Below are 9,770 nucleotides of genomic sequence, written 5' to 3' on the forward strand. Positions count from 1 at the left end.
CTGAACCGTAATCGCGAAGGCCGGACTCGCATGGGTGAAAGCAATCCCCAATTGGCTCCGTTACCACAAATTGAGGAGCTACAGCGAGCTCTGGACAGGCTGAGAGGGCAACAAAAGGAGCAGGCCTAGGTCGCCTCTGCATCCCCTTTCTCTCCCAAAGTGCTAGCTGCTCCACTCCCACCAGGGTTCAGAATGCCCGACATGCGACCGTTGATGGGAACCATGACCCACAAGATCATTTGTATGAGTTCAACGACCTGATAGAGCTCTTCCAGGTATCGAATCTTGCAAAATGCCGCTGTTTGGCCGTGACGCTGACTTCTCATGCCAAGCGATAGTTAAGGTCGCTTCCAGCGGGATCGATCAGTTCGTGGCCTCAGATGAGCACAACGTTCCTACGGCATTTCCAAGCAAATCGAAAGTTTTCGATGCCTTTGAGTTACCTCAGCAATATAAGGCAAGAAAGAGATGAATCCCTGCAATCTTACATCGACCGTTTCCATAGGGAACTCAACAAGGTGGCTCATGCCCTCGAAGAGTCCATCCGAACACTTATAATAGCTGGAGTTCCCCCGCAAACCGACCTATGGAAAGAACTGTAGGCTGAGGACGATGTTTCCCTCACCAGATTTTACAATCTTGCAGAAAAATATCTCCGAATAGAGAATTCATTGGCGGCACTCTACCGTCGCGATCACGGCACTTCAAGCAGTATGTCTGGTCGGGGAGAAAATAGGAGAGCTGATCGCAAAGGAGACATTGATGATCAGCGAAAAGGGAAGAAACCCCACTACGAACACAAAAAATCATATGCTCCTGTTCCTCGTTGCGACCGGGACAGAGCTCAATACACTCCGCTGAACGTGTCCATATCTGCAATCCTTGACAAATCTGAGGAGGCCAGCCTACTCGGTGAGCCGGAACCCATGAAAACCCTTGCTACGGCCAGAAACAGCAAAAAGTACTATCATTTATATCGGGATAATGGGCATCACACTGATGAATGCCGAGCTCTAAAGCAGGCAATCGAAGAGCTCATCAAGAAAGGGCACTTCAAGGAGTATATTGATGACTCTCTCCGAAAGAGAACCAAGGGGAGCAAAAGAAAAAGTGTCGTGATCGCAGCGGATATAGCAGTGTTAACATAATCTTCGGAGGCCCGCACCTCGCGGGAAACACGCGAGGTGCGCAGGAAAGGTACGCTCGCTAAGCATATCACGACCCGATCAGGGTAATGAACACTTCGCAGCGACCGTAAAAGGCTCGAAAGGAGGAGCCGATCACCTTCTGTAAAAAGGAAGCAGCTCGCTTGCACCATCCTCACGAGGACGCTCTAGTGATCATGCCCCTGATAGGGTGCCATAATGTCTGCAGAATGCTTGTGGACAACGGAAGCGCTGTGAACATCCTGTTCAAGACTGCTTTCGAAAGAATGAACCTAGACCTCTTTACGGTTTTATAGGGGACCACCTGATCCCCAAATGAACGATCCAGCTCCCAGTCATGCTCGGCGACTACGACGAGGTGACTAGGGTTACCGAATTTTTGGTCGTGGATTGCCCATCAGCCTTCAATGGAATCTTGGGGCGACCTCTGTTGAGAAGCTTCAAGGCAGTCACTTCCATATATCACCTCAAGATGAAGTTTCCCACTCCAACAGGGATAGGGTAAGTGAGCGGATCGCAGAGCGCATCTCGCGAATGCTACGTAAAAGCGGTGCAGATGGTAGGCAAGGGCATTTCGCGATGTGTGCCTCGCCAGGCTATGGCGATCAATCGGATCGAGCCACAACCTGGTCCAGCGGAGGATAACATAGACCCGCGAATCCAGGAAATCCCTCCCAGTAGCCTGGTTGAAGATTTGTCCGAGATTTCGGTTGATCCAAAAGAGCCGAGCCGAGTGTTAAGGATTGGAAGCTGTCTCAACCCTCAGCTCGCTTCCGAACTGATAAACTTCTTAAGGGAAAACATTGACGTGTTTGCTTGGTCGCATGTGGACATGGTCGGGATCAGCCCGGACATTATTTGCCATGCATTAAACGTCAACAGTGAGGCCAAACTGGTTCGCCAGAAAAGAAAAGCAATGGATTCGGAGCGGTACGCTACACTAAAATCAGAAGTGGAAAACCTCTTTCGAAATGGGTCCATCCAAGAAGCACTCTACCCGAACTGGGTTGCCAACCCGGTCCTGGTAAAAAAGCCAAACGACAAGTGGCAGACCTGCTTTGACTTCAGCGACCTTAATAAGGCTTGCCCGAAAGACAGCTTCCCTCTGCCGAGAATCGACCAGCTCGTTGATGCCACTTTGGGGCACGAGCTACTAAGTTTCATGGATGCATACTCGGGATACAATCAAACCCCGATGTATGGGCCAGACGAGGAGCATACGTCCTTTATCATGGACCGAGGGCTGTACTGTTATAACGTTATGCCTTTCGGCCTCAAGAATGCCGGCACAACCTACCAGCGGCTGGTTAACCGAATGTTCTCTGACCAGATCGGAAAGACAATAGAGGTCTATATGGATGACATGCTGGTCAAATCCCAGGTCGCCTCAGAACACATTGCACATCTCGCTGTGATGTTTAACATCCTCCGACTGTACAGAATGAAGCTGAACCCTCTCAAGTGTTCGTTCGGGGTATCGTCAGGAAAGTTCCTAGGGTATATGGTTAATCAGCGGGGGATAGAAATAAACCCCGAGAAAATCCAAGCTCTACTCGATATGGAGAGCCCGACCAGCAAAAAGCATGTCATGAGTCTAAATGGGCGAATAGCGGCACTTAGTCGCTTCATATTGAGGCTAACAGACCGCTGCTTACCATTTTTCAATGTTCTGAAGGCCAACAAGAAATTTGAATGGACTCCCGAATGCGAACAGGCGTTCCAGAGTATAAAAGAACACCTCGGGAAGCCACCTCTCCTCTCTAAGCCTCTTCCACAGGAAATCCTACTCATCTACCTATCCGTCTCTCAGTTCATAGTCAGTGCAGCTCTAGTACGGGAAGAGGAAAAGGCGTAATGGCCAGTGTTCTATGCAAGCAAACGTCTGTCGGATGCCGAGATGTGGTATCTAGAAATGGAGTGACTAGCCTTTGCTCTGCTGATCGCATCCAGAAAGCTGCGACCTTACTTCCACGCCCACACGATTCACGTAATGACTAATTACCCCCTCAGGCAGGTCCTCCAGAAACCAGAAGCCTCGGGTAAACTGCTCAAATGGGCCATGAAATTTAGCCAATTCGACCTGAAGTACAAGCCCAAGTCGACCATTAAGGGGCAAGCTGTTACTGACTTCATCTCAGAATTTTCCTATCTCCCAAGTGAGCAACAGCCCGGCGAAGTCATGCAGGAAAGTATTCAGACCTGTCGACCTAGAACCTCTACGCCGACGGGTCATCGAACAGGAAAAGAGCCGGTGCAGGTCTTCTCCTTGTAAGCCCCGAGGGGGCTCGAATTCATGGTATTCTCCAGTTCGGGTTTAAGGCGACCAAAAATGAGGCTGAGTATGAAGCCCTGCTCACCGGGTTGCGACTTGCCAAAGAAATGGGTGCAACCATGATTAATGTCTACAGCGACTCCATGCTGGTCGTCAACCAAATTTTAGGGGAATATCAAGCAAAGGAAGAAAACATGGTCCGCTACCTGAAAGAAGCTAAGACTGCTCTTGGGTCATTCAAACACTTTGAAATCACTCAGATTCCCAAAGAGAGCAATTCTACAATGGACGCCCCAGCAAAGATAGCCTCATCGTTGGATTTAGAGGCTCCAGATAACATTCCTGTTCGTTTCGTCGATGCTCCAACTATCAGCTCAGCCGAACAAGCTGTAAATGTGACTCAATCGGATTCCTAGATGACTCCCATTTTCCAATACCTCAAGGATGGGACCTTGCCAAGCGACAAGGTCGAGGCAAGAGTCCTGCAGGCAAGATCTGTTCATTACACACTCATCGGGGACCAACTGTACAGGAGAGGATTCAGTGCCCTCTCCTCCGATGTGTAACCAGTGAAGAAGCAGACTACATCATGAGGGAAATTCACGAAGGGATCCGCGGCAATCACACAGCTGCTTGATCTCTTGCGAACAAGGTTGTTCGTCAGAGATATTATTGGCCCTGGATCCAAGAAGATACGCACAATTTTGTCAAGAAATGTGACAAGTGCCAGTGGTTCATGAACATTCCGCAAGCCCCCTCTCACGAGCTGATATCGATGTCTAGCCCCTAGCCATTTTCCATGTAGGGGATAGACCTTATCGGTCCCATGCCAGTCGAAAAAGGAGGGGTCAAGTATGCCGTGGTCGCGGTAGATTATTTTACGAAATAGGTGGAAGCCGAACCGCTAGCAGCGATCACGACCAGAAAGCTGAAAGACTTCGTTTTCAAGAACATAATGTGCCACTACGGAATTCCCCACACCCTCATCTCGGATAATGGAAAGCAATTCGATAACGAGGAGTTCAAGCAGTTCTGCGACGAGCTGGGCATCCATAAAAAATTCCCCTCAGTTGCCAAACCGCAAGCAAATGGCCAAGTTGAAGTTATCAACAAGACCATCAAGCACACTCTAAAGGCCAAACTTGGGGCAGCCAAAGGAAATTGGGTTGACGATCTTCCCGAAGTCTTATGGGCGTACAGGACAACTCCAAGAACCTCTACCTCAGAAGCCCCTTTTTCGTTAGCCTATGGCTGCGAAGCAATGATTCCTGTAGAGGTGGGAAGGGGTTCTCTTTGGAGAGACTTGTACGATGAGGTTGAAAACGAAGCACTTATGAGGGCAAGTCTAGATCTTGTTGAAGAGCACCGCAGCAAGGCTTCGCTAAGAATAGCAGCCTACCAGCAACGAGCAAAAAGGTTCTTCGATTCAAAGGTCAAGCGAAGAGACTTCCAAGTCGGAGACCTTGTGCTAAAAGAAGTTCTCCTTGGAACCAGGGAGCCAAGTGCGGGGGTACTAGGACCTAACTGGGAAGGTCCATACCGAGTCGACAAGGTGATCAGACCGGGGACTTACTATCTCAAAATGTTGAACGGTTCCAAAGTACCCCAAGCTTGGAATGCCGAGCACCTTCGGCCATACTATCAGTAATCCCGAACTCAGCTCTCAAATTAGTTTTGGTTTTGTTAGTTCCCTCTTTGTTGTAAAGTATTATTCTGTTCGCTGAAACAGTTCGCATTTATTCTGTTCACTTGTAACAATTCGCATGTAATATTGCCTATGTAAAACTGAATTCTAAACTGCACTTATGTATGATAAAGCGAACAGAAATTGAAAGCAAAAAGTATTTTCATTTATTTACAAGAAAATTAAGACCCTATTCCAATGGAGTCGGTCTCATTGCCCTATGGCTAGTCGGGGGGATCCTTCGAAGCAAGACCCGAACCCTCTGCCTGGTCGGATCTTCGGGTGGCCGCCACTGCTTGATCATCTTCCTCTGCCAAGATCTGCAAGGTCTCTTGCCACCCCTCTGGGAGGTCAGAAATATCCAGATCTGGGTTCTTTGGTCGTAGGGTATAAATGGACCCGATTGCCCAGTCGGCGGCCTTATCCTCGATCTCCTCTCACTGGATCCGCATTTCTTCAGTCAATGAAGCAATTTTTTCCCGACTCTCCTGGAGTTTGGCCTCGAGAGCTAGCCTTTCCTTTTCGGAGGCCTCCCTTTCTTGTTCAGCTTGCTGAGCCCATATGGAAGTCGTCCAGAGCTCCTGGTCCTTTTCTCCAACCTCCTTAGAGAGCCTAACGGTTGTCCTCTGAAGCTCCTTTACTTCCTTCGCATGTCGTTCAAGCTCCGCCTTTTGGAAGTCCACTGTCCGCAAAGCGGCATCCTTTTGGTTCAGGTACCTGTTCGCCGCTTCGAATGCTTGCGTTCTTTCTGCTTCGACGGTCTCCAGGCTCTGTTTGAGCTTCGCGACCTCCTCCTTTAGATCACTTGCCCCCTTCGCGGCCCCCAGCCGAGTCTTCTCCATGGACATCCTCATCGCAACCAAAGCCTGCGAGCAAGAAGTGAATTAGAATGAAAATGGCGTACAAACTTTGAGAACAGTGCGTTTACCTTGCTTAGATGCTGGAACGACATGGTCATCAGGTCATCGCCCGTATCGGCGAACTCATCATATGACTCCGATAACCCACACTTGAGCAAAGAATAGACTATCGACTGCAGGTATTCGGGCAGGCTCCCAACGAGTCCAGCACTGGTACGCCCTTCGCCTTGTCGACAGCAATCGCCTCGTCTGCGGGTTCCTTGCCCGACCTCCTTCTTGAGTCCTGTCGCGACCTTAAGGGCTCTTCCTCAGATTCGGTCTCTGACTTGTCGACCTGAATCTGCTTCCTCTTCTTCGACCACTGGGTCGGAGCCTTCCACCTCGGGCGAGCAGGTGGTGGCTGAGCGACTTGTTCTATCCTGGTCATCCCTTGCTCAGGACGGGGCTGGGAAGGCGCAGCTGTTCACACCGGTTGTGCCGTTATAGGGCAAGCAGCTTCAGTCGCCCTTTCTCTCCTCGATCGAGGGAAGACAAACGATGCTCGCCGGGGCTGCTCGGACTCTTTCAGAGGCATGGTCGCTGCATGCAAGTACATTAGTAACTAGACAAAAGTTATTCTGGGACCAGAAGGGAATCAGTGTAACTTACCTTCTGGGGGCTCCAAAGACGCGTTGTTACTAATGAAACCGTACTTTCGCAAGTTCGCGGTCATCACGAGCTTCCTCGCTCCCGACTTTCCTTGGGAAGGACTAAAAGACACGAGCCTATTCGGGTCAGCGAGCAGGTCTTGGCTGGTCGTCTTGTTAACTGCAAAAGAAGGCAGGTCGTTATAATAAAGGAAGCAAACAGACAATGAACCTAGCGAAGAAGAACTTACTTGGTTTCTGAAAGCAGCAGCAGCCGTCATAGCAGAAAAAGAAGAACTTTGTCTCGTAGGTCCCCGCGTTGCTGGGATAGCTATGTATCCCATCGGTGATGGTAGGTCGTCGGGACAAGTAATAGGAATCCTTGTCCTTACTCTTTTTAAGATAATAGGCGATGCCGAGCTCCACCGCCGTTAGCTCACCCAAGCCACTCTCGCGGCACGCTATGTACATCGCGACGGCGATGACATACGCGTTTGGTGTCAACTGCATTGGTGCGATCCCGAAGTGATCCAGGACCGACCTAATGAAAGGATGGAAAGGAATCATCCCTCCACCCTTGAAGATCTCTTTGGAGATCGCAGCTAGTCATCGGAAGGATGTTGCGATGGTGTTGTCGAGGAACACCTCTACGTGGACGTTGAACTGTCTTTTTATCCTATTGAACTCTTCTCGGGTGAGAACCGAGAAGACATCAAGGGATGCGTCCGCGGGAACATCACGCGAAGACGAACTAGCTCCTTCCTCGGGTCTGGACGTTGACGGTTCCATTCCAAAGTCTGCAACACCGACAGACAGGTCATTTTAGCCATCGTATGTTATCTCGCACGGCGGCATGGGACAAATTCCTTAAACCCTAACAGTAACTCGAGTCGCCATCCACGGCTCGAATCCGACGACAACGTCGCGTCTCTGATGAAGCACCAGGAGACCCAACGCCATTGCCCACCAACCAAACACAAAAAAAAAAAAAGAGGAAGAAGGGAAAGGACCTTACCCTCTGGGGCGCGTGACCGAGGACGGATCTTGTTTTAAATACCAGAGAGATGCCAATCAGAAAAGAAGAGCTTCCGGTTTGCAAAGATTTTTCACTCGAGGTAGAAGGGATTCTGGTGGCATCATCTGAAAAATTTGGGCTTTTATATGGACTGCGAACCGACGGTTACCACCCCTCGGAATCGAAACGACAGCCTTCTCTCTCTCCGCATTAAATGCGCCCCACGTCGCATTCAATGTTGTGATGAGGGTTGTCATTTCGAATGTGTCATGCAATTAATGCTGTCAAAACAACGCCAGGTCAGAACACAGTGCATTTAATGCGCTTGCCAGACGCTTTAACACGTGCAGATCACCTGACAGCGCGGAAACAGGCTCATTGAATCTCCAACCCTAAGGCACGGTAAGAAACGTTCGATGAATCCAAGTCGCTAGGATGATGATTGTCAGGTCGTTTGGGCAAAGATTGTGCGAGGTCGTGTTTGTAAAAGGCCCTATCCCGAGTTTCTTCCATTCAGGTCGAAATTACCAGAACCTCCAATCGCGGCATGGCTAACTTTCTAAGGTTCGATCCTCAAACCTTAAAAACTAGGGGACTTCTGTTATGCCTGGAAATCAAGGGCTGACGTGGGAAGTCACATGATGAAGTGTGACCTGCTCCCGTCAGAACGGTAAGCGCACGTCAGGCCTGCCAGACACTATGGAGCTCCCACGTTTCCATTTCCCTGCTCCAAATCACGTGAAATCAGCCTGGGACGTGGGCAATGTGACGTAAAGCCAGACTATGTCCTGACATTCACACCAACCCATGGATTTAATGATGATTACATGCATTCATCTCGTTATAAAAAGAGGAAGACCCCTTCATTAAAGGGATTCGGCCATTTTACACTTGAACTCTCTCTCTCTTGCAAACTTTGTATTTACTTTTCCTAATCATTTGTAAGTCAGTCTGCTGTTGCAACCTGACCCACTATACTAATACAAATCAGTGGACATAGGACTTGCTACCTTAGCATCCGAACCACTTTAAAAAGCTCTCATTGCATTTATTCTACATTCTCTCCATAATCACGTGTGTCCCTTGATCAATCAACGTTACGCACGTGTCGATTAGTTGGTGTTAAAATCACGCATCAACAACCCTAAACATGATTTTCACAAATGCTACTATCAGTTTAGTTTATTCTAGGTGGTTAATTATTTTTTTATTTATTTTAAATTATTTTATTTCTTAATTGAAATGAAAATTTTAATCGAGGGTGTGTATGTCATTTTTCGATAACTTGGTTAAAATCTAACCACAATTTACCATTATGTGTCTTTTTTTTGTTGAGTTTTTGAAAGATGTGTCCGCGAATGATAATAACCCTATTTAAAATGATTCTATTGCCATAAATTTAGTTCATTTGTTTTTGATATTTTTTTGTCCCAGATCTTTGAATAGCTGACTTCAGGAGTGTATTTGGAAGAATTGTGAGAAGAGTCTTGCTGAAGATGGCCCAAGAAAATGCCTTATTTGGAGATACTGAGCCTCCAAAACTTAGAGCTCCGTACCAATTAAGGTATCGAAGATTATATAGAAGTAATTTTAGTCATAGGATGTGTTGTTTGCAAGTACTGCAATGTATTAGGGGTGTGAACAGTGCCACCACAGTAATTTTTTAGATTAGTCATGCGTTTGGCCGAATTTTTTGCTGCAGGTGAGAGGCCGTATTAAACGGAAGAAAATTGTCACCGACTCCCCCACTGGTTTATAATGTATTGTATTATTTCAAAAAAAATTACACGAACTTTTTTTTTTCAAAAAATCAATTTCATTTAAGTAATAATTTTAATATCTTAATTATTTAAAATAATAATTGTTGTGTGTGATTTTCCCATCAAGCTCGGAGAATTGCGAGGTTATAACTCGATCTAGAATCTGTTCGATTCAATTGATTGTCTAACCCAGCATAAGCTCATCGAGTTGTAGCTCGACCTAGCACAAGTTAGTTGCGACCAATCCTTATAGTTGTTCAACCAACTCACAGATAACTTCAGATCCCAGATATCTCGAAAGGATTAGATCGACAGCAATCTTAGCCCAATTTAGCGCTCAATCACGAGAATATCGGAATTGCATTTCAATCTTAATTGTAATCCCTT

This window comes from Pistacia vera, unplaced genomic scaffold (assembly GCF_008641045.1).
Source record: "Pistacia vera cultivar Batoury unplaced genomic scaffold, PisVer_v2 Contig410, whole genome shotgun sequence".
Lineage (NCBI taxonomy): Eukaryota > Viridiplantae > Streptophyta > Magnoliopsida > Sapindales > Anacardiaceae > Pistacia > Pistacia vera.